Below are 25,769 nucleotides of genomic sequence, written 5' to 3'. Positions count from 1 at the left end.
AGTACACTGTAAATGGAAACAATCATAGCTAAACAAGTCTGGCCTGTGATCTCTGACCTTACAATCTGGCAGGTAGCCAGGTTATGATTCACTCTCATCTGGCTTCTCTTGTTGCTTCTCTTTAATTTTGAGTTTCAGAAAAGGGGTGGTAATGGCAAGGTACAAGGGCAGGCTTCTGGCCGGTGGCTTTTAGAAATGGGCTGAGGAACCTGTCAGATAGATGGATGAACAGGATAAAATCCAGGCTCAGAGGCTTGGATACACAGACAGGCTGAGGTGCCTAATTCCAGATTTAGGAACCTGCATCCCATTATTAGGCACTACCAAAATCCACAAAAGGACATCTGATGGGTGCCTCACCCAATAGGTGCGTAAACTCACTCAGCGCCAACATTTTTGCACCTATCTTCCTGCCTTTGCGCATGTGCACTGCTGCTTTTATCTAGGCCTCGTGGCACCTATATTCTCCCTCATAACCTTTAGCCCGAGGTTTCAGGCACTCACCTGGCATGTGGGAGAACCCCTGTTGCAGTTCCCACTGTGCCTGCTGAGGGAAAGGGATTGAAGAGGGATCAGCCACTTCTCAGTTGAGTGCTCTAACCACTGAGCTATAAAGTCTTCTTGCTCTTCCTGTGGCCCAATTAATATGTAATTATTCAATTATTTAATTAAAGTGGAGCCACTCTGACAGGAGAGATTGAGGAAGACCCATATCTGAATATCCCATAGCCCAAGGGAGGCTCCAGGCTATAAGGGAGCTCAGTGTCTCAACACCTTTGTGAATCTGGGCCAAAGTTCCTTAAGACAAATGGAGGGGAGGAAGCCTAGTTGTGTAGGAGATATGGGACAAAGACTTAGGCTGGGGATTTCAAAGGAGCTTACGGGTCTTAGGCATCTAACTCCTATTGTATTTCAGTTTGGATATCTAAATCCATGGCATTATTTGAAAAATCCCAGCATAAATACAGAGCAAATTATGCATGTAGCTGTTTGTACCTGATGGATTATATGTATTAAAATTTTAAAAAAATATTTCTATTGAAAATAAATAACCTTTCCCCTGATAACTTACAAGGCATGCTTTATATGTGAGATCACGATTATATGAAAATGAGGAATATGGGGGTTACAGTATGCTCTGCCAAGGTTTAGAATATCACACACACTCCAAGACTATTGTGGATTTGGAAGTACTGGCCCTTACATTATCTCAAGAAAATCAGTTCTAAGAAGCATAAAAAAGAGCACACTTTAGAGGATCTAAAACCACACAGAAGAGGATAATTGTTTATGCAGACAGAAACACATGTACACTTGTGTGTATGCACACATCAGTTAGCATAAACATTCTAGCATAGTCTATAAAACCATTGAATTTGTGCATCACAATGTATTGTCCGCATCTGGGGATAGCTGTCTCACCTTGTCCTGAATTACTTTGGCGTTTTGCGGAAAGCCTAAGACTAACAATTTCTTTCTTATTGCAAATCCTGTGGGGAAGATTGTTGTTCCTAGTCCAGTTCAAAGTATTTAAGAAGTACAATCGAGTCCCAAAACTTTTTAATAAGGTCTCACTTCAACCCATCACCATTAACCTTTTATATCTCCAAAGCATTGTTTTTATTAATGTCTCATGCCACTGACTTGTGTTTTCCCAAATGTAAATGCATTTAGTGAAATAACCTAATGAGCCTCTGGGGGAAAATCTTTCATCGTATGATGAAGCACTAGTTTACCTTTCGGAGTGATGACAATGGGCCAGATTGCCAGCTGGATTATATTGACATGAACTCCATTGGCGTGAGTGGGCCAGAGCCCCAGCTGGTGTAAATCAATGAATCTCCATTGGGGTTAGTGAACAACATTCTCCTCTGATGTAAATTGACGTAGCTCTGCTGGATCTGTGGGCCAGATCCCCAGTTGGTAGGCATAAGCTGTAGCTCCATTAGAGTCAACGGGCCAGTCCCCCAGCAGATGCAAATTGATGTAGCCCCATTAAAGTAAACAGAGCTATGTGTTTACTAGAACTGAGAATCTATCCCTATAGCTGCCCCTTTCTTATCCCTTAATTTCTGCAGCCATGTAGAGCGCTGGGTATGGTATAGCTACCCCCTTTTTCCACCCTAGAGCTTCTGCTGATAGGTGAACAACATTATGCAATATAGTTGCTCCTTTCTTATATCAATCATGCAGTACAGTATGCATGCTAAGTTCTCATCAGTGACCCTATGCAGCCTTGCAGCATGTAGACAGCATAGCTGCTGTATCTCCTTCCTTCCCAGGCTGAGGCAGGAAGGTCTGGTGGTTTAGGCACTAGAAAAAATAATTTATTTCCTAGCTCTGTAACCTGTTTTCTGTGTGGCCTTCCAGGAAAGAAGTGGAAATGGGTATGCCCAGTGTTCTCCATCCTTGGGCTTGTAGGTTTGGGATCCTGGACAGCACCCCTTGGAGTGAAACCCTATTTCTTCATCTCATGACTATGGCTACAGTTTGAGATGCAATAGATATGTGTTGCTATACATGTTTGTAGCTATTTAAATACTCTATGATGGAAAAACATGTCTAGTCATTCCCCAGAACCTGTCTGTCACCATCTGAACCCCACACAGGTCCACTGCAAGTTGTGACTTTCTTTAAAAATGTGTTTTTAATGGCATCAAGCAAGATTGTTAGACACAACCTCAATGAAAATGCAGCCTTTTATGTAAACTAATTTTATTGTTTAATGAATTTCCTCTCAAGGTAGCATCTTCTGGCACAGAGAAACTTTGCAATGCAACCAGTCAAATTAAGAGGCCTTGGGTTTTATGGGGTAGCAAATGGGTGAGAGGCCATAAGATGGGAATGGGGCCTCTTGCTCTCTCATCACCAAGGAATGGAAAGCTGCTCTTTTACTCTCTCCCTTGTTTCTATTAGCTGGAATGAAGCTACAGGAGGATCTCACTTGTGATGGCCGCTGAGAGGTGCATGGAAAGAGCTACACAGAGGAAGCTGTAGTTGTTCTATGGTAATCTGAGCCCACCAATCAACCTTCTCAGATATAACCTGAGAAACAAGGAAGTGTTTAGTTTAGTCTAGGCACAATTATCCTTAAGAATCCTTCCATGATATCTCAGATACGGGCTTCTGGCAGGCAGAACACCTCCTGGGAAGTCAAGTCAGGCAGGAAGATGGCCAGAGTCAATAAAGTGGCCCTTCCAATCAGGGCAGCATGACCTAATGTCCAGATTAAATAAAGTTGTCCCACTCTATAAAACTGTGTGGCCTATTGGCCCATTGGGGAAGTGAGGCACCACTCAGGGATTTGTAGTGCCCAGGTTGGGGGACTCAAACCCTCCCTTCTTCTCCAAGTCCCACCCCAGGCTTTGGCGGTGGTGGAGGTGCTCAGCACCGCGTCAGCACACATCCTCATGAAACATACTGACTGGTTCCCCTGTTCACTCACTGGAGAAAAGTCTAAGTCTCCTGGGCTGCTTCCTACACTTTCTCCCCCAGTGATGCTCCACAGATCCCCCAGGTCTCTGGGGCTTCAGGTGGCACAGTTCCTGCCTTCGCGGACTCTTCTCTGGGCTCCTCAGGCAGTCTGGGGTCTGTCTGGAGCTCTGCATGCCCTGGGTCTGTATCTGGAGCCTGTATCAGCTCCCTGAAGAGAGCCAGCAGTCTGCATCCTCCCGCTTCAGCAGTCTGCCCACACTGAGTTGGGCTGCTTCCTTTAATACTCTGCCTCCAGGCTGAACATGCCCAGCAGAGTCAGAGAGCCAGGGCTTCCTTAGCCTGAAAAGCACAGTTAACCCTTTAGGGGCTGGTTCAGAGTAGGTGCACCCATCACACCTGGTCAGAAGCCTCACTGGTGAAAGATTATTACCCAGTCCGCCACTTCTACAAAGAAAAGTCGATGTGCACCAGCTTCTGTACACTGATCAGATTCTCCAAGCACTTCAAGCAAAACACAGTTTTAGGTAAAACATAAAACAGATTTATTAACTGCAGAGAGATAGATTTTAAGTGATTATAAGTAATAAATGTACAGATCAAAATTGGTTACCCAAGAAATAAAAGCAAAATTACAATCTGAGTTCTGCAAACTAGAAAGAATTTGACTCAAACACTGTCTCAACATGGTGGTACAGTTCCTTCAGGCACAGACTGAGATTCCTCTTTTCAGCCTGGGACCACCTCCCCCATTTGTCCACAAGATGTCTTCCCAGGCATTCAACTGCCGGGGGGGGAGTGAGACCAAGTGATGATGTAATTTCCCCCCTTTATAGCTTCCTCCAGCTTTCTGGAAAGATCCTTTGCTATAATGTGAGTTAAGAAATCTCCATTCCCTATATGCTCCCTCTGAAAAGCCTTCATTGTATACAGATCCTGTGATAGTCCTTGGTAGTGTGGTTTCCCCTTAATGGGCCATGAACGTTGGCTGGCTTCACCATTGTTGTACCTGAAAGGCTGATTGTAGGTGTTTCCAATCTTACAATATACTTCAGTAACATATACATAGCAAACTTCATAACTTCCCATATAGTGATAGCACATACAATGCAACAGGATATTAATGATTTTTAAATGATACCTCATAAGGCATATTTTGTACAAAACCTATCATAGTCATGTATCAGAGGGGTAGCCGTGTTAGTCTGGATCTGTAAAAATCTACAAAGAATCCTGTGGAACCTTATAGACTATAATATGTATTGGAGCATGAGCTTTCATGGGTGAATACCCACTTTGTCAGACGCAGTGGGTATTCCCCCCCAGAAAGCTTATGCTCCAAATCGTCTGTTAATCTATATGGTGCAACAGGACTCTTTGTTGCTTTCTATCTTAGTCATATTACCATGTAAAATATGGGGGTACCAGGGTACAGTTTTGGAGCACAGAGTGTCACAGGGACATGATAGCAGATTCCAAGTACATAAAAGATTGTAGAAGGATGAGGGAGAAAATTTGTTCTCCTTAACCTTCTAGGATAGGACAAGAATCAATGAATTTAAATTGCAGAAAGAGCAGTTTAGCTTGGACAATAGGGAAAACCTCTTAACTGCCACGGTTGTTAAGTACTGGAATAAATTGCCTAGGGAGATTGTGGAATCTCCATCATTGGAGATTTTTAAGAACAAGTTAGACAAAGACCTCTCAGGGATGGTCTAGATAATACTTATCCCTGCCATGAGTGCAGGGGACCAGACTAGTCCTACGATTCTATGATTCTAGGATAAATATAGAAATAGAGCCCCTGTTGCACTTATATGATGGTCAGTATCTTGGCTGGTACCTTGTGGTTGAACCAGGGATCTCCAGAAGTAAGAGTGGGAGTCCCTGCAGCTTGATCTAAAGAGACAGGCTCCCTGGTAGGGGTGTGACAAACTCGTTGACTCTGGGGATTGGGCAGAGAGGAGATTTGTAACACACAGAGACCAATAGATGGCATTTGTATAAGTGACTCTGTGTGGCTGCTTTATCTGAACTCAGTTCACCTAACACATCCTGGAGGCCAGACGTTCCCAATAAACCCATGTCATTGTTATTGCCGTTTGTTCTCAGGTACACACGGTCACTCAGATCCTCACACTCCAGAAATGTGCATGTAACCCAGGCTAACACAACATGGCTCATAGTCTCCTCTAGTGGTCAGAGCTTGTACAGCAGCTTATGAGTCGGTTTTTGTCTCTATAGTAGTTCACTTAGTGCTTGTAGCCTAGGGATTATGGGATCCTGCTTGAAAATCTACAGGCCCTGTGTTCAACCCCTACGTAGCTTCTATCAAGGATACATGTAGATGGATGTATCTCCATTGAAATCAGGATTTCAGATCCCCATAGGGTGTAAATTAGTTAAGTGCTATCAAAATGAATAGAACTACACTGGTTTGCTAAGGATCTAGCCCTAAATGTTAAGATCTGATTATTTTTCTCACATATGCCAGTTTTATGTCACTCTGACTCTGCTGATACCCTGTGGAACAGCCTTCCAAGGTGAACAGTGGGGCCAAACAATATCTAACTGGCTTCAAGACTTAGCTTGATAAGCTTATGGAGGGGATGGCATGATGAGACTGCCTACAATGGTATGCGGCCCATCGGCAACTACCAGTAGCAACGATCGCCAGCTTCTGGAGATGAGACACTAGATGGGGAAGAGTCTGAGTTACCACAGAGAATTCTTTCCCAGGAATCTGCCTGGTGGGTCTTGCCCACATGTGCAAGGTCTAACTGATCGCCATATTTGGAGTCAGATTGGCAGAGACACTGGGGAATTTTCACATTCCTCTGCTGCATAGTGCATGGGTCACTTATAGGTTTAAAATAGTGTAAATGGTGAATTTTCTGTAATTAGAAGTGATTACATCATGATTTGAGGATGTCACTAATTCAGCCACAGGCTAAGGGTCTATTACAGGAGTGAGTGGGTGACGTTCTGCCACCTGCAATGTGCAAGAGGTCAGATTAGATTATCATGATGATACCATTTGATCTTAATTAATACATAAAAGGGAAAGAAGCTCCCATCTTTGCTTTCTAGTGTCTATGGAACAGGTGTAAGTGGCAACACAGCTTAATAGGCATTGCTTGGGCACAGAATGAAATGCTGATTCCTCCCTCCTATGAAATACACACCAGAATTGGGTCAGATCTTCTGATGATGTAAACCAGCCCAAATACATTGACATCAGTGGAATTAATCTGGATTTGCACTGGGGGCAATTGAGAGCAGAATCTTGTCCACTTCTGCATAAACTGCGTTGTCATGGAAATAAATAACATGGACTGGGAGACACAAACTGAAAGAGTATTTATTTGAAAAAGACAGAAAATTAATTCTTGATGAATAACCTCCCCATAGTCAGTCTCCTCAATTAAGATTTGATCTCCTTGTTCCTCATGCTGTAGATGACCGGATTCATCATAGAAGGCACCACAGAATAGAGAACAGCCACCACGAGATCCAGACCTGATGCTGAACTGGAGGTGGGTTTCAGGTAGGCAAAGATACCAGTGAAAACAAACAAGGAAACCACAGTGAGGTGAGAAGGCTTTATGCCGGCCATGCTCAGAAGGAATTCTCAGCACTGTGTTGAAGATCTGAACATATGACATAATTATTAAACCAAAACAACTTAAGCCTATGCATGCACTAAAGATGAGAGCCCCAATTTCCCTGAGGTACAAGTCAGAGCAGGCAAGTTTAAGGAGCTGGGGGATTTCACAGAAAAACTGATTCACTATGTTGCCTGCACAGAAAGTTACTGCAAATGTGTTCCAGGTGTGCAGTGCAGCATAAAGAATTCCACTGAGCCAAGCACTGGCTGCCATTTGGACACAAGCTCTGCTGTTCATCACACTCTCATAGTGCAGTGCTTGGCAGATGGCGATGTATCGGTCGTACGCCATGATGGTGAGAAGGGAAAAATCTGTTCCCATTAAGAAGATGAGGAAAAAGACTTGGATGACACATCCAGCATAGGAAATTGATCTGGAGTTGATTAGGGAATTGGCCATGGATTTGGGGCTGGTGACAGAGATGGAGCCGAGGTCTAGGATTGACAGATTCACCAGGAAGAAGTACATAGGAGTGTGAAGTTGGTGGTCGAGGGCTACAACTGTGATGATGAGAAGGTTCCCCTTCAGGGCTGCCAGGTAAATCACCAGGAACACCACAAAGTGCAAAATCTGCAGCTCCCAAATGTCTGAGAATCCAAGGAGAAAGAAATGGATCAAGGTGGTTTGGTTGGACATTTTCTTCCTCAGAACATCATGCGCTGCCTCTGGAGGGAAGGAGAAGGGCAATGGTCAGGATTACATCAGTAAAATAATTCTTCTTTTGTGAAAACCACCTTAGTTCACAGAAGTCAGACCTCTGGCTTGTGCAGATTGGTGTAAAATGGGATGGGGTGTAGAGAACCACTGACTCCAGTGGAGTTAGTCCAGATTTACACTGGGTAGAGTGAGAGGATAGTCAGCCCCATTGACCAAATGAGATTGCTGCTGGTTTACACCAAGCTGAAGGAAAACAGAGTAAGGACCAATTGCTTTTTAGACGTCTGAATACCTTTCTACTCAATGAAGTATAAAATTAGGTGAATCTTATCTTCATTTCATAGAGGGGAATATGCAGACCAGAGAGCTAGAATGTGCTCTCAAATACACCAGTGTAAATCTTGGGTAATGTCACTGAAAGCAGTGGAATTACTTTGTATTTACACTGCTGCCAATGGGAGTAGCATCTACTACAGAGATGAAAGGGCTCACTCATGGCTATACAATGACTGACTGTAGAATCAGGAACAGAATGCAGGACACACCCTAAATCCCAGTCAGCTGTTCTAGCCATGACCCAACACTATCTACCCATAACAGAACAAAAAAGGTCCCAGGCTGCTTTCTCACTTCTATAGCACCCATGACCCCATGCTCTCTTGGTGGGGGGCGGGATTTGAACCCAGGAGTCGTGATATTGCCCCACCCCTCCCATAATCATTGGATTACATGCTAAGCCCAGAACTTGGAATAGAAGCAGGAAGTCCTGACTCCAAGCCACCCACCCTAATCATTCCACTATAAGATTCCACTGTTAAGAATTGTAAAAATGCTGCACAGTGCTCTTAATAGCAAGATCAGTAGTACATAAGAATAGCCATACTGGGTTAGACCAAAGGTCCATCTAGCTCAGTATCTTGTCTTCCTACAATGACCAATGTCAGGTAGCCCAAAGAGAATGAACAGAACAGGTAATCACCAAGTCTGCTATAGACCACCAGACCAGGAGGATAAGGTGGACAAGGCATTCTTCCAGCAACTAACAGGAGTTACTAGATCACAGGCTGTGGTTCTCATGGGGGACTTCAAACACCCCGATATCTGCTGGGAGAGCAATACAGAGGTACACAGACAATCCAAGAAGTTTTGGAAAGTGTAGGGGACAATTTCCATGTGCAAGTGCTGGAGGAACCAACTAGGGCAGTGGTCCCAAACGAGGTGCCCGTGGGCAACATGGCACCTGCTGGGGCATTTATGTACACCCACCTAGTGCTCAGCAGGGGAAAGAAGCCATGGGCCTGTGGTTGCTGGGGACAGAGAACACCAGAGCTGCAGGCGTCGGTTCTCTCTGTCCCCAGCAAATGCGAGGCTGTTGCTAAGCCGGAGAGAAGTCACTGCCCCGCGCCTGCCAGGGACAGAGAACTCCAGGGCTGCGGTCGCCGGCACTCTCTGTCCCCGGCAGATGCGGGGCTGCAGCTTCTCTCTGGTTTCTGAAGACAAATGTAAGAAGAATGAATCCTTTTCAAACTTTATGTCTTATCATTGCATTATCCATCAAGAAGCTTTGTGCCTCAAAGTTCTCTCTTTCAACATGTTATGAACGTTGTTATTAAAATAATTAACTCTATTTGAGCAAAACCTTTGCAACACCTACTTTTTAAGGCTGTTTAAGATGTTGATGATAAACAATCTGATCTTATCTTGCACACAGAAGTACGATGGCTGAGCGAAGCTAAAGTTCTTGCACATTTTTAAGCCTAATAGAAGAGATCAAAGAATTTCCAAAGTCCACAAATCAGAACTTTGAGCAACTAGAAGATTCCAGCTGGTTAATGGACTTGGCTTTTCTTGCTGACATTACTGACAAACTGGACATTTTAAATCTTGAGCTCCAGGGAAAAGACAAACGTGGCTCAAATGATAGGTTCTGTAAAATCATTCAAAACAAAACTGATCTTCTAGATGTCACATATGAAGACCAAGTCTCTTGAACATTTCCCAAGTACGAAGAAAATGGTATGTGACAGTGATTTTAACCCATCACCATTTGTTATCTATATTCAAACACTGCTGGAACAATTTGAAAAGAGATTTCAACAGTTCACCACCACTGAGCCTGTAATTGCCTTTCTTGTGAATCCTTTTACTTCCCAAATAGAGGTAACAGAAATGGCTACATCAATTTCGAGTCTCACTCAAGTAAGAACAGAAGACGCAGAACTGGATATTTTGGACCTTCAAATTTATATTGTTCTAAAACCTACACAACAGATGAAAACTTTTGGAATCTGGTTGACCGAAAAAAGTTTCCTATCTTAAAAAATGTAGCATACAAAATAAAATCTTATTTCAGTTCCACTTGTCTGTGCAAAGTTCTGTTTTCAACAATGAACATCATAAAATCAAAATAGAGATCTCAGCTTACAGATGCCTGTCTTGATGATTGCTTACGAACGGGAATATCATCCTACTCTCCCCACTACGAAAAATTAGCTGAAGAAATGCAGTGTCAAAAATCACACTGACTTTATTAAAATAACCACGTGAATTAATTATACCTATTTTCCATTAAGTGCTGATGAGCGCTTATGATTAACTTGTGTTTAATTTTTTTTCATACTTGTTTGTTTGTGTATTGAAATACAGATACAAGTAACAATACACAGAATATTTTTAATTAACTATAACTGGCTATCTATGTTAAAGTAAGAATAATAAATATATTTGGACAAGCAGTTCAATAATGTGTTACTTTTTAAAAAATAAATAAGATGAAAAGTGTTTATGATATTTATTTTGTAAAAACTCCTTAATTTTTCATACAGGTAGATAAAAAAGAACAAATTCACATGGTAAGGTGAAAGAGTAATTGACAAATAATTTAATTAATACCTTTTTCATGTACAATTACCTATTTTATCTTATGGATTCATATATTATGTAATATTAAATATGATGTTTTTCATATTTATTGTACAAATGCAAAATAAGCCTTGAAAAATTGTTGGTGCATGCCACACTCTTCTGAAAACATAATGTGCTACTTGCCACAAAAAGGTTGGGGACCACTGAACTAGGGGCACAGATCTTCTTGACCTGCTGCTTACAAACCAGGAAGAATTAGTAGGGGAAGCAAAAGTGGATGGGACTCAAGGAGGCAGTGACCAAGAGATGGTCAAGTTCAGGATCCTGACAAAAGGAAGAAAGGAGAGCAGCAGAATATGGACCCTGGACTTCAGAAAAGCAGACTTTGACTCCCTCAGGGAACTGATGGATAGGATCCCCAGGGAAAACAACATGAGGGGGAAAGGAGTCCAGGAGACCTGCCTGTATTTTAGGTTTCAGCGTAGCAGCTGTGTTAGTCTGTATCTGCAAAAAGAACAGGAGTACTTGTGGCACCTTAGAGACTAACACATTTATTTGAGCATAAGCTTTCGTGAGCTACAGCCCACTTCTTTGAATGCATGGAATATAGTGAGGAGATATATATATACACACAGAGAGAGCATGAAAAGGTTGGAGTTGTCTTACCAACTCCGAGAGGCCAATTAAGTAAGAGAAAAAACTTTTGAAGTGATAATCAAGATAGCCCATTACAGACAGTTTGATAAGAAGTGTGAGAATCCTTACTGAGGTTGCAGGAACAAACCATCCCGGTATGTAGAAAGAATAGTAAATATGGTAGGCCAACAGCTTGGCTTAACAGTGAAATCCTTGCTGATCTTCAACACAAAAAAGAAACTTACAAGAAGTGGAAGATTGGACAAATGACCAAGAAGGAGAATAAAAATATTGCTCAGGCATGCAGTACTGAAATCAGGAAGGCCAAATCAGAAACGGAGTTACAACTAGAAAGGGATGTTAAGAATAACAAGAAGGGTTTCTACAAGTATGTTAGCAAAATGAAGAAGGTCAGGGAAAGTGTTGGCCACTTACTGAATGCGAGGCACCCTAGTGACAGAGGATGTAGAAAAAGCTAATGTACTCAATGCTTTTTTTGGCTCTATCTTCACAAACAAGGTCAGCTCCCAGACTACTGCACTGGGCAGCACACTATGAGGAGGAGGTGACCAGCCCTCTGTGGAAGAAGAAGTGGTTCAGGACTATTTAGAAAAGCAGGACATGCACAAGTCCATGAGGTTGGATGCACTGCATCCGAGGATGCTAAAGGAGTTGGCGGATGTGATTGCAGAGACATTGGCCATTATCTTTGAAAACTCATGACAATCGGGGGAGGTCCTGGATGACTGGAAAAAGGCTAATGTAGTGCCCATCTTTAAAAAAGGGAAGTAGGAGGATCCAGGGAACAGCAGGCCAGTCAGTCTCACCTCAGTCCCTGGAAAAATCATGGAGCAGGTCCTCAAGGAATCAATTCTGAAGCACTTAGAGGAGAGGAAAGTGATCAGGAAGAGTCAGCATGGATTCATCAAGGGCAAGTCATGCCTGACTAACCTAACTGCCTTCTATCATGAAATACATGGCTCTGTGGATGAGGGGGAAGCAGTGGATGTGTTATTCCTTGACTTTAGCAAAATTTGATATGGTCTCCCACAGTATTCTTGCCAGCAAGTTAAAGAAATATGGGCTGGATGATTGGACTATAAGGTGGATAGAAAGCTGGCTAGATCGTTGGGCTTAATGGGTAGTGATCAATAGCTCCATGTCTAGTGGCAACCGATATCAAACAGAGTGCTCCAAGGGTCGGTCCTGCGGTTGGTTTTGTTCAATATCTTCATTAATGATCTGGAGGATGGTGTGGACTGCACTCTCAGCAAGTTTGCAGATGACACTCAACTGGGAGGAGTGGTAGATATGCTGAAGGGTAGGGATAGGATACAGAGGACTGAGACAAATTAGAGGAATGGGCTAAAATAAATCTGATAATGTTCAACAAGGAGAAGTGCAGAGTCCTGCACTTAGGACAGAATAATCCCATGAACTGTTACAGACTAGGGATCAAATGGCTAGGCAGCAGTTCTGCAGAAAAGGACCTAGGGGATATGGTGGACGAGAAGCTGGACATGAGTCAACATTGTGCCCTTGTTGCCAAGAAGACTAATAGCATTTTGGGCTGTATAAGTAGGAGCATTGCCAGCAGATAGAGGGACATGATCACTGCTCTCTATTCAGCATTGACGATGCCTGATCTGGAGTACTGTGTCCAGTTTTGGGCTCCACACTACAAGAAGGATGTGGAAAAAATGGAAAGAGTCCAGTGGAGGGCAACAAAAATGATTGGGGGGCTGGAGCACATGATGTATAAGAAGAGGTTTAGGGAACTGGGATTTTTTAGTCTGCAGAAGAGAAGAAGGAGGGGGGATTTGATAGTTGCTTTCAACTGCATGAAAGGGGGTTCCAAAGAGGATGGACCTAGGCTGTTCTCAGTTGTAGCATATGACAGAAGAAGGAGTAATGATCTCAAGTTGCAGTGGGGGAAGTTTAGGTTGGATGTTAGGAAAAACTTTTTCACTAGGAGGGCAGTGAAGCACTGAAAGGTGTTACCTAAGAGGTGGTGGGTTATCCTTCCTTAGAGGTTTTTAAAGCCAAGCCCTGGCTGAGATTATTTAGTTGGGGATTGGTCCTGCTTTGAGCTGGGAGTTGGACTAGATGACCTCCTGAGGTCCCTTCCAATCCTGATATACAATGACTTTAAGTGATCCCCTGTCACCCATTCCCCAGCTTCTGGAAAACACAGGCTAGGGACACCATCCCTGCCCATGCTGGCTAATAGCCATTGATGGATCTGTCCTCCAGGAACACATCTAGTTCCTTTTCCAACCCTGTTATAGTCTTCACCTTCACAACATCCTTCAATAAAGAGTTCTTCAGGTTGACTGTGCATTGTGTGAAAAAAAAAACTTCCTTTTGTTTGTTTTTAACCTGCTGCCTATGAATTTCTTTGGATGATCCCTAGTTCTTGTGATGTTAGACAAGGAGTAAATAACTTTCTTCACATTCATCATGATTTTATAGACTTCTATCATATCCCCACCCTTAGTCATGTCTTTAAAGCTGAAAAATCCCAGTTTTATCGATCTCCCCTCATAAAGGAAACTGTTCCATACCTCTAATCATTTATGCTGCCCTTTCTGAATATTTTCTATTTCTAATATATCTTTTTTTGATATGGGAAGACCACATTTGCATGCAATATTCAAGATGTGGGTGTACCATGGATTTATATAGAGCCAATATGATATTTTCTGTCTTATTATCTTATCTTTTTCCTAATTAATCCCAACGCTCTGTTCGCTTTTTTGACCACTGCTGCCCATTGAGTGGATGTTTTCAGAGAACTATCCACAATGACTCCAAGATCTCTTTTCATTGGTAACAGCTAATTTAAACCTCATGATTTTATATGTATAGTGGGGATTATGTTTTCCAATGTGCATTACTTTGCGTTTATCAACATTGAATTTCATCTGCCATTTTGTTGCCCAGTCATCCAGTTTTCCAACATTTCTTTGTAACTCTTAACAGTCTGCTTTGGACTTAAATATCTTGAGTAGTTTTGTATCATCTGCAAATTGTTCCACCACAGTGTTTATCCTTTTTTCCAGATCATTTATGAATATGTTGAATAGGACTGATCCAGTACAGACCTCTGGAGGACACCACTATTTACCTCTCTCTATTCTGAAAATTGACCATTTATTTCTAGCCTTTGTTTCCTACCTTTTAATCCATTACTGCTCCATGAGAGAACTTTCCCTCTTATCCCATGAGAGCTTACTTTGCTTAAGAGCCTTTGGTGAGGGACCTTGTCAAAGGCTTTCTGAAAATCTCAGTACTCTATATCCACTCGATCCCCTTTGTCCACGTGCCTGTTGACCCCCCTCAAATAATTCTTGTAAATTGGTGAAGCATGATCTCTCTTTTCAAAAACCATGTTGACTCTTCCCCAACCAATCATATTAATCTATGTGTCTGATCATTTTGTTCTTTTCTATCGTTTCAACTATAGAAACTATAGAAAAGAAAACTGAAATTAGGCTTACTGGCCTGTAATTGTCAAGATCGCGTCTGAAGTCTTTTAAAAAAAATTGACATCACATTAGCTATCCTCTAGTCATTTGGTGCAGAAACTGATTTAGATGATAGGTTACAGACTACAGTTAGTAGTTCTGAAATATCACATTTTGAGTTCCTTCAGAACTCTTGGGTGAATCCCATATGGTCCTGGTGACTTATTGATGTTTAGTTTATCAATTTGTTACAAAACCTCTTCTGATGACACCTCAGTCTGGGACAGTTCCTCAGATTTGGCACCAAAGATCATAGTAGAATGCTGCAGGATCAAGATCCAGTCAAGATCAGGGCACTATTGAGCTGGGCTCTCTTGAATTGTCCCTCATTTTACTTCCTTTTATATCAGTGATGGTCTGTTATGTGTATGAACTGCAAGATTTAGCACCATCCTTTCCTTTCTCCTGCTCCCTCCCTCTCAATCAATTACAAGTTGCATCGACAAGGAAGAAGATAAATGAGATTTCAGAAGGACTAATGATTAACCTTTCTGGAACACTCGTATACAGGGTCACCCAATCCATCCCCCCTGTTAAAGCCATTGGGGTACACAAAATGTTATTTGGTATTTGGGTATTGATTGACATTATTTTAGGCCGGGCTGGAAATGCTGGCTCTTATTAATGTTGCCTGACACTGCTCTTTATAAACTTTTCTGTTGCCTATAACTTCACCAAACTTTAACCACTGAAGTTGCTAACTTCTATGTCAGGTGTCTAGCTCAAAACACGTGAGACATTTCCAGGAATGAAGTCAGGGGAAAAATTGCTGTTTTGCTCATTATAAGCTCTAGTGTAACCAGGCTTTGGAGACTGGATTTTACATTTAGAATGAGGAGTCATTTTATAAAATAAAAAAGGTGAGATAAAAATAATCTAAAATAAGATTTAAAGTAAAAAATAAAATATTGAAAATTGAACAAAATGGTTTAATTTTACTGAAATGTAATGTTTGAACTTACACCCAAATTAAAAAAAATCATTCCAAGGGAAATTTTGAAATTTGATTACAATTTGGCATGAAAACAAATTTTCAAATCACAGCCTATCCCATTAAATGGACTTGCTGGTTCTTGGCCAGCTCCCTAACAAAGCAATCAGATGCTGTATTCATGAGCAACATAGAAAATGGCAAGACGAAAATCAATTATTTTCTTTTAGGAGCAAGGTTAGAGTAGTGTGCGGTAAATAAGGTCTGGGGCCACACACTGAAGAATGAGAAGAAAAGAAAATACTGAAAAGCAGCTTACTCAGTGAGCCTTGTCCATCCTGTGCACTGAACGAGGCAGGGATCCCATGGAAAATGTAATATATGGTTGTGTAATTAAAGACTGCATTGTAACTTCATTGAAGAAAAACCAAAATGTGTGTGTTGGAAACTAGACCTAACTGGGCGATAATATAATAAGCCAATGGGGTGTCTGACCATAATCCCATTCTTTTCATCCTTAAGAAGATGAGGGGCTCAACTGGGGAACAGACGCTTGGGAGATTCCCAGGAGACAGACTGACAGGCCTTTCCTTCAACTCCAGAGACTCTGTCCTTTGCTCATGAGCCCTTGTACAACCAGACCACCGGCCACCAGGGGATATGCCTGGCCATCAGCACTGGACCAGTGAGGACCACAGACTGGTATATGTGAGCTCCTGCTCTTGTTTCCCCTCCATTTCTCTCCCCTACTATCATCTTCTCTGTTGGCTTTTTACCTGATCCTGAGACCAACTTCACCATGAGCACAGTGAAGCTGAGATGGCCCATCCAGCTTGGCCCAGGTGGACAAGGATCAACAAAGAACAGAGACCTGACCAGACCCACCATGTGACATCCCAGACCAGAGGAGTGAGCCATAATCCAGAGAAACAGTTGTCCTGGCTGACCTGCCACCGACCCAAATGACAGGGCAGTCACCAGCTATGCTGAAGTGTATTTTCCGCACCTTTATGATCTTATATCTTCTTCTTACTAGGTGTGAGGGTTGAGAACTTTTCAAGATATCTAAAGATACTTATGTGCAGGGCTGAGGAGGAGTCGGTACTCATGGTACATGTAGGTACTAATGACATAGGCAAAGGAAGGAGAGAGGTCCTGGCTGCCAAACGGAGGCTGTGGGTAAGAGATTAAAGTCCAGGAGCACCAATGTAGCATTCTCAGAAATGTTTCTAGTTCCACACAAAGGGCCAGGGAGAGAGGCAGAATTACAGGATCTCAATATGTGGATGATACGATGCTGTTCAGAGAAGGAATTTAGGTTCATTAGCAACCAGACAACGTTTAGAGAAAGGAGAAGCCTATACAGGAAAGATAGGCACAACCTAAATCAAAACAGAACTAGACTGTTGAATGTAAAATAAAATAGCTTGTTGAGAAGTTTTTTAAACTAAGGTATGGGGGAAAGCCAACAAGACCAGAGGAGTACAGGGTTTGGGAAACACATCCTATGGAAGAGGATTTATTAATGGGGATTCTCTATATTCTCATAAAGAAGAGAGGATAGAAGTTGATAAAGTTGATAGAAGCTGGGGGGACAGGTAGATACGCTGGAGGATAGGGATAGGGTCCAGAATTACCTAGACAAATTGGAGGATAGGGGGCAAAGAAATCTGATGCGGTTCAACAAGGACAAGTGCAGTATCTGCACTTAGGATGGAAGAATCTCATGCACTGCTACAGGTTGGGGACCAAGTGGTTAAGCAGCAGTTCTGAAGAAAAGAACCTGGGGATTACAGTGGATGAGAAGCTGGATATAAATCAGCAGTGTGCCCTTGTTGCCAAGAAGGCTAACAGCATATTGGGCTGTGTTAGTAGGAACATTGCCACCAGATCGAGGGAAGTGATTATTCCCCTCTATTCAGCACTGGTGAGGCCACATCTGGAGAATTGCGTCCAGCTTTGGGCCCCCCACTACAGAAGAGATGTGGACAAATTGGAGAGAGTCCAGTTGAGGGCAACAAAAATGATAAGGGGGCTGGGGCACATGACTTATGAGGAAAGGTAGATGGAACTGTGGTTATTTAGGCTGCAGAGTGAGGGAGGGGTTGATAGCAGCCTTCAACTACCTGCGGGGCAGTTCCAAGGAGGATGGAGCCCGGCTGTTCTCAGTGATGGCAGATGGCAGAACAAGGAGCAATGGTCTCAAGTTACAGTGAGGGAGCTCTAAGTTGGATATCATAAACATTATTTCACTAGGAGGGTGGTGATGCACTGGAATGGGAGGTGGTGGAATCTCCTTCCTTAGAGATTTTTAAGGTTGGGCTTGACAAAGCAGTGGCTGGGATGATTTAGTTGGTGTTGGTCCTGCTTTGAGCAGATGACCACCTGAGGTCTCCTCCAACCTCTGTCATCTATGATTCTATGACAGGTAGGAACTGAACAGAAACAGTCAAGAATAAAAGAGTCCTATACAATTACATCACATGAAAGCAGACAACTAACCCCTAACTGCTCTAACCCCTCAGACAGAGACCAATACCTACAAAATCTCCACCAAGCATTCTCAAAACTACAATACCCGCATGAGGAAATAAGGAAACAGATCAACAGAGCCAGACGTGTACCCAGAAGCCTCCTACTGCAAGAAAGAAACCAACAGGACTCCACTGGCCATCACATACAGTCCCCAGCTAAAACCTCTCCAACGCATCATCAGGGACCTACAACCCATCCTGGACAATGATCCCACACTTTCAGAGGCCTTAGGTGGCAGGCCAGTCCTCGCCCACAGGCAACCTGCCAACCTGAAACATATTCTCACCAGTAACTGCACACCGCACAGTAGGAACTCTAGCTCAGGAACCAATCCATGCAACAAACCTCGATGCCAACTCTGCCCTCATATCTACACCAGCGACACTATCACAGGACCTAACCAGATCAGCCACAGCATCACCGGTTCATTCACCTGCACGTCCACCAATGTAATATATGCCATCATATGCCAGCAATGCCCCTCTGCTATGTACATCGGCCAAACTGGACAGTTGCTACGGAAAAGGATAAACGGACACAAATCAGATATTAGAAATGGCAATATACAAAAACCTGTAGGAGAACACTTCAACCTCCCTGGCCACACTATAGCAGACCTTAAGGTGGCCATCCTGCAGCAAAAAAACTTCAGGACCAGACTTCAAAGAGAAACTGCTGAGCTTCAGTTCATCTGCAAATTTGACACCATCAGCTCAGGATTAAACCAAGACTGTGAATGGCTTGCCAATTACAGAACCAGTTTCTCCTCCCTTGGTTTTCACACCTCAACTGCTAGAACAGGGCCTCATCCTCCCTGACTGAACTGCCTCATTATCTCTAGCTTGCCTGCATATATATACCTACCCCTGGAAATTTCCACTACATGCATCTGACGGAGTGGGTATTCACCCACGAAAGCTCATGCTCCAAAACATCTGTTAGTCTATAAGGTGCCACAGGACCCTTTGCTGCTTTTACAGATCCAGACTAACACGGCTACCCCTCTGATACATGAGGAATCTAGTTGCACTTGAAAATTGCCCTGTTCTGTTCATTCCCTCTGAAGCATCTGTCACCGGCCTCTGTCAGAAGACAGAACACTGGGTTAGAAGGACTATTGGTCTGACCCAGTATAGCCAATCTTATGTTTCCCCATTTTATGTCTGTCAGTCTTTTCAAAAGCAGAAAAAGTAATCACCATTCACAGGGGTTCACTTGACATTCAGCAAATACTTGAGCATGCTGTGCACTGACTGGTCCACGTGGGCTCTTCTGGCCTGCACTAAAATATCCCTAGTGCACATTATCACAGTATTGTTTGAAACAGAACTACATCAGTGTATCCTAGAGTCCTTTGGGAGTGTGACGAGCTAGTGCACAGTAGAGTATACACTCATCTCCCGTTGACTACTGCACCACGTAGACAAGTTCTAATTAATAGCCTCTCTCTGAAAAAGGAATTTGGGTGAGTTTTAATTATGGTTGTTTGACAGAACCACTCTGTTTCAATTTGAGTATGCTTTATGTCTTGCTTTGATTCCTTGCCTTGTGTATCCTAGTCAATACATCTCCAATCTTTGGCATGGATTTTCCTGGGCATGTGCCATGGGACTAAACATGCTGCAGTCTCTGTTCCCAAAATCTGGAAGCATGTTTGACTGTTCAGTGTTGTATCGTGACAGGTAGAATTCAATGCCTTTGACTCTCTGGGACAATGTTTGCCAACAAAATCAACATAATTTACATGAGACTAATAGAAAGGAAGAGAACTTAGCAACTTAGGTAGAAGTAACAACAAATTAATAGACGAAATAAGAATAAAGATAAATAGAAAGAAAGAAGTAACAATAAATAATTAGATGAATACATGGATAGATGGATTCTGCATTTGTTTTTCATTTGTCCCTGAGAGACAGTGAGAGAGAGAGAGAGAGAGAGAGAGAGAGAGAGCGAGAGAGAGAGAGAGAGAGAGATCTATTTTTTTTTATCTCTGCCCTGTTTGTCATATATTGGAATTGTTCCCTCTTTCCCAACCTCTCTGCTCTGTCACTGCTAAATGTACCCCATAATATCTCCCATGAACTATCAGACTGAAGACACCAATGTGTAAGGCTTAAGGACAATTTTGATTCAGGTTTCTTGATCCATGTTTTAAAAATATCTGAGTCATTGTGATTAATTCCCCCACTTTCCATGGGAGGAAACTGAGGCACAAACTTTCTATCATCACTTTCCTAAAGTAACCCCTCATCTGGGCTGCTTTAGTCATCCATGGCCAAACTCGCAGTCTGAAAAAAATACATAGTGTCCATTTACATTTTTTCCCCTTAAAGGGCACCTCTGCAAACCCCACTTGTATTTCATTGCAACAGCAAACTTACCATGCCAGTGTGTGTGGAATCCTCTCAATTCTTCTCTCCTCCAACACCTGCTTCATTTTGGTTATTTATCTATCAATCTAAATGTCCCAATTACTGTATTAAGACAGACCATTCTCTGCTCACACGGAGCCCAGCCTGCTGGAAATATACTAAGACTTGTTGCTTTCTGCAGACAAGCTATATGTGTCTAACTGTTGGAAGGATATTTATCCATGTCTATTCCCCTAAGGGATTTTAGGCACTCACTCCTTGGAGCCCTGCATAGCACAGGAGCAGAGGCAAAGTTACTGTATTGTGTTTTCCTGAAAGTTCACGGAAACTCAAGTGGTCACAATTACAGAGAGGCAGTAGGGTATAGAACAATGAGTCTGATCCAGCTGGTAGGGGCACAGGCCTGCTACTCAGGAGAAATGGCATTTATTCCTCTCCCTGACACTGACCTGCTATGTGATCTGGCCCAAGCTGTGTCATTTTGTGCCTCAGTTTCCCCTCCCTTGTGTTCTGTGTTAAGATTACAAATTCGGTGTGACACAGGCTGTCTCTCACTAGGTGTTTGTGCAGCAGCACAATGTGGTCAATACACATTTTACAAGAAATCTCTCTCAACAAAGGAAATGATTCTGTATGTCTACACTCATAATCTTTTGACACTCAATGGGTCTATCTCTGAGTACACTCCTACACATACTACGTGACAAAAATAAATACTGTGTAAACCTTTTATAAGATACTCATACTCAAAAGTCAGAGAGAGCTCAGACCAAAACCATATAGAGCTGGGAGTTTCTAAGTGTCTGTGTTAGGATTACTGGGTTCTACTCACTCCCCTTATGCAACAACCTTCAACTCAGGGTCTCTGTTTCCTTTCCCACCCTTGGCCCATCTTGCTCTTTGTATGTCACCTAGTACAGTGGGCCACAGCTTTCAGGGGCATCTATCATCCAGATTTGTATTATTGTTACCCTCAGTATTACAGCATGGGAACATTAGTTATTATAAGTATTATTAATTTGTTTTGTTATATTTCCTTTCATAGATTCACAGATTCCAAGGCCAGAAGGGACCACTGGGATCACAAGATGTTTAAGCAGACAAAGAGGAAAGCCACCATCTAAAATTTATCCCCATGAGTCACCAGTGAAACCTGGCCACAGACAGACGCCACAGATTTTGGTTAGAAGTTTTGTTAAACCCACCACAGAAAACCTGCATTTTAGTTGCTCAAATGCCCTCATTTAGCTTTGACTAAAGAACACTGTCTGCTGGAGGCCATAGACTGTGATGTCTTCCATTCTTTATCTGCTCGTTCATATCCATAGGGGTCGCTCCGAGGGCTCCAGTAATCGCCAGCACAATCTTTGCTCATAATCATTGCACTTTGTAGTAGAGATGTTCACACTTTGTCCTCTTCTCATTCCTTTTCCATGTTTCTGTCTGCTGCTCCGGCAGTATCAATTAACATGGGCTTGTTTGTCTAAAACAGCTATGCCCAGCGTCTGTGACTGCAGTCTTTGTCCTGTGACAATTACCATAGCCTTTTTTCATTCTCTAGAGCATCTTTGATTCAGTGGTTGTAATTTAAATCCAGAGAGGCTTCAGTGCAGAAAGATGGCAACGTCATTGTGTCTGTTCATATATACTCTCCCAGCCAGGCTCCTGCAGATGTTTGACACATGCTCCACCGTCTCTTCCTTTTTGGAAGACATTCTGCAGATTGGGGAGCAGTTCTGTCAGTCAATTTGATTTCAAATGTCATTAAGCCTTAAGGACAGCTCTTGTGCACTCATAATGAGGATCCCTGCCTCTCTTTTGAGGCATCTGTCATGGTACAATTCCTCACTCTGAACCTTAGCATCCAAAAGATGGGGTACCAGCATGAATTCCTCTCAGCTCAATTACCAGCTTAGTACTTGTAGCGCTGCCACCAACCAGGAATTCCAGTGCCTGGTACACTCTGGTCCCCCCAAAACCTTGCCCGGGGGACCCCCCCAAGACCCACACCCTCTGGATCTTAACACAAGGAAAGTAAACCCTTTCCCTCACCGTTGCTTCTCCCAGGCTTCCCCTCCCTGGGTTACCCTGGAAGATCACTGTGTGATTCAAACTCCTTGAATCACAAAACAGAGAGGACAAGTCACCTTCCTCCCTCCTTCTCTTTCCCCCTCCCAGACTCTTCCTGAGAGAGAAAGTAATCCTGACACAGAGAGAAATCAGCCTCTCTCTCCCCCTTCCCTCCTTTCTCCCCACCAATTCCCTGGTGAATCCAGACCCAGTCCCCTGGGGTCTCACCAGAATAAAAAAACAATCAGGTTCTTAAACAAGAAAAGCTTTTAATTAAAGAAAGAAAAAACAGTAAAAATTATCTTTGTAAATTTTAAAAAAATGGAATAGGTACAGGGTCTTTCAGCTATAGACACTGGGAACACCCTCGCAGCCTAAGTATACAAGTACAAATTAGAATCTTTTCAGCCAAATACCAATTTGAACTCCTTCCAACCAAATACACATTTGCAAATAAAGAAAACAACCATAAGCCTAACTCACTTTATCTACCTAGTACTCACTAGTCTGAACTTATAAGCGCCTGTATTGGAGAGATTGGAGAGAAACCTGGTTGCACGTCTGATCCCTCTGAGCCCCCAGAGTGAACAACAACCAAAACTAACAGCACAGCACAAAAACTTCCCTCCCTCAAGATTTGAAAGTATCCTGTCCTCTGATTGGTCCTCTGGTCAAGGGACAGCCAGGCTCACTGTTCTGGTTAACCCTTTCCAGGCAAAGAGATATAAATTACTTCTGTGCTATTAACTTTTCTTTTCTGTTTATGACAGCATCCTTCTACAAACCATGAGTCTATGAATCTTTTATTTCTAAGGGTTTTGATCTGTCTCCACTGCTGTCCATGCATTGGTTTCTGTGTAAATCTTTCTAAGATTTCTTTGGCAATTTGCTTTCCCCTTCTTTTATGCTTTCTTGGGCTGGGATGGATGTTCACCCATTGACTGGTATTGCAACAAAGTGATCTCTTTTCTCTGGCTGACTCCTCGTGCATTTTGATGTTACATTCTTCTATGTCAATTGCGTCTTCCAGAGATAGCAAACCCAACACATCGCTGGCTGTACATCCTGCCCAGGTCTTCATTCATATTCAATACTCTGTGTATCACCAGGAGCTGTCTTGTTTAGATATCTTTTTTCAGCTTCTTCTTTTGATTCCACTTGATCACTCAGGCATTGCACCATGTTATCAGTACCACTCCCATGTTAATGACTTAAGTCAAATTCTTCAAGTCAAGCTTTGTCCTTAGAGTGGTTCTTATTCATCTGTATTATCTGTCCTCACTTCTTCTTTGAAATCCTTATATTGGAACTCTCACATTTCCCTAATTTTAAGGGATTATATTATAGTAGTAGTTGTAAAGGGCTAGGGGCCTGTACATTCTGAGTTATTCCTCTTTGTTCAGTCACTTCACTTCTGCATTTCTCAGTTAATCATCTTTAAAATGGGTATAACAATTACAGTTTGGCAGATAATTCATAATCACTTAGAAACCTGCTTAAGGACTCCAACCTGTCAAAGAAGGCCTGAAAACTGTGTAAAAGACTCTTGGGGCTTGATCCTTTCATCTCAGATCTGTTTGATGCTTCATGAAGGGGAAGTTTAAACCATAAAACTGAGATCTCCAGCCCTAATCTGCAATCATCCTGAATATAAACATTGGATTATAACCTATGAACTAATTCTGAAAGAACTCTTTACAGCTACAAAACTTACCATCTCGACGATGAATCTGAACATCAAGAATTGAACTCATGTCTGTATGTATACTGATCTTTTAGCCAATACTCTTTCATTTTTAATAAATTTTAGTTTAGTTAATAAGAATTGGCTGTAATCATGGATTTGGGTAAGATCTGGAATATTCATTAACCTGGGAGGTACTGTGTCCGATCCTTTGGGATTGGTAGAACTTTCTTATATGATGAATAAGATTTTCAGTAATCCTCAGCATATTTGACTTGCGTGTCTGTGTGGAGGCCTAAGGCTAGGTGGCTTCTAGGTAACCAGTAAGGTATTATAGAAGATGTTTTGTGCTGGTTTGGTAAATTTAAGTGTTGGAATATCCACCAGCTTTGGGGATTATCTGCCCCTTTCTTTGCCGTTCACCCTAATTGAGTAACTTCAGGGTGGCACTCTGGGATCCCAGTCACAGAGAGCCATCAGGAGGCAGAACCATGTGATGGGGAGCCAGACAGAATGAAAAGTGAGTTGCAAAGCAGAATGGATGTGCCTCCAGCTAAGCCCCTGTGATGCCCAAAGATAACCAGAAGGCCCAGGGGTTCAGAGGTCAAACCCCCCAGAATGCTGACAGCTGACCATGCTGAGAACTGATGAGCTGCCAGCTGGTAGCAGAAATTCTCATTATTAGACCATTAGTGCATGAACCTGCACTTTGTACTATTGAATGTCACCATATTTCTCTCACATAAGAACATGAGAATATTAAGAATGGCCCTACTGAGTCAGACCAAAGGTCCATCTAGCCCAGTATCCTGTCTTCCAACAGTGGCCAGTGCCAGGTGCCTCACAGGGAATGAACAGAACAGGTAATTATCAAGTGATTCATCCCCTGTCGCTCATTCCCAGTTTCTGGCAAACAGAGTCAAGGGACACCATTCCTGCCCATCCTGGCTCATAGCCATTGATGGACTTATCCTCCATGAATTTATCTAGTTCTTTTTTGAACCCTGTTATGGTCTTCACAACATCCGCTGGCAAGGAGTTCCACAGGTTGACTGTGTGTCATGGGAAGAAATACTTCATTTTGTTTTAAACCTGCTGCCTATTAATTTCATTTGGTGAGCTCCTAGTTCTTGTGTTATGAGAAGTAGTAAACAACACTTCCTTATCTACTTTCTCTATACCTGTCATGATTTTATAGACCTCAATCATATCTCCCCTTAGCTATCTCTTTTCCAAGCTGAAAAGTCCCAGTTTTATGAATCTCTCCTCATATTGAGGCCGTTCCATATCCTTAATCATTTGTGTCTCCCTTTTCTGAACCTTGAGATGGGGCGACCACATCTGCACACAGTATTCAAGATGTGGGCATACTATGAATTTATAGAGAGGCAA

General features: G+C 42.6%; 1 long non-coding RNA gene across 1 annotated transcript; it reads right to left on the bottom strand.

Moving 5' to 3' along the window:
* Positions 1–13,634: 13,634 nt before the first annotated feature.
* Positions 13,635–25,553, bottom strand: LOC115638245. Its single transcript, XR_003997408.1, has 3 exons — positions 25,536–25,553; positions 22,315–22,317; positions 13,635–13,701 (listed from the first exon to the last, which is right to left on the bottom strand). It is a non-coding gene; the product is annotated as an uncharacterized LOC115638245 (long non-coding RNA).
* Positions 25,554–25,769: the final 216 nt, after the last annotated feature.

Source organism: Gopherus evgoodei, chromosome 21 (assembly GCF_007399415.2).
Source record: "Gopherus evgoodei ecotype Sinaloan lineage chromosome 21, rGopEvg1_v1.p, whole genome shotgun sequence".
In the NCBI taxonomy this organism is placed as follows: domain Eukaryota; kingdom Metazoa; phylum Chordata; order Testudines; family Testudinidae; genus Gopherus; species Gopherus evgoodei.
This window is presented reverse-complemented; position numbering and strand designations above follow the sequence as displayed.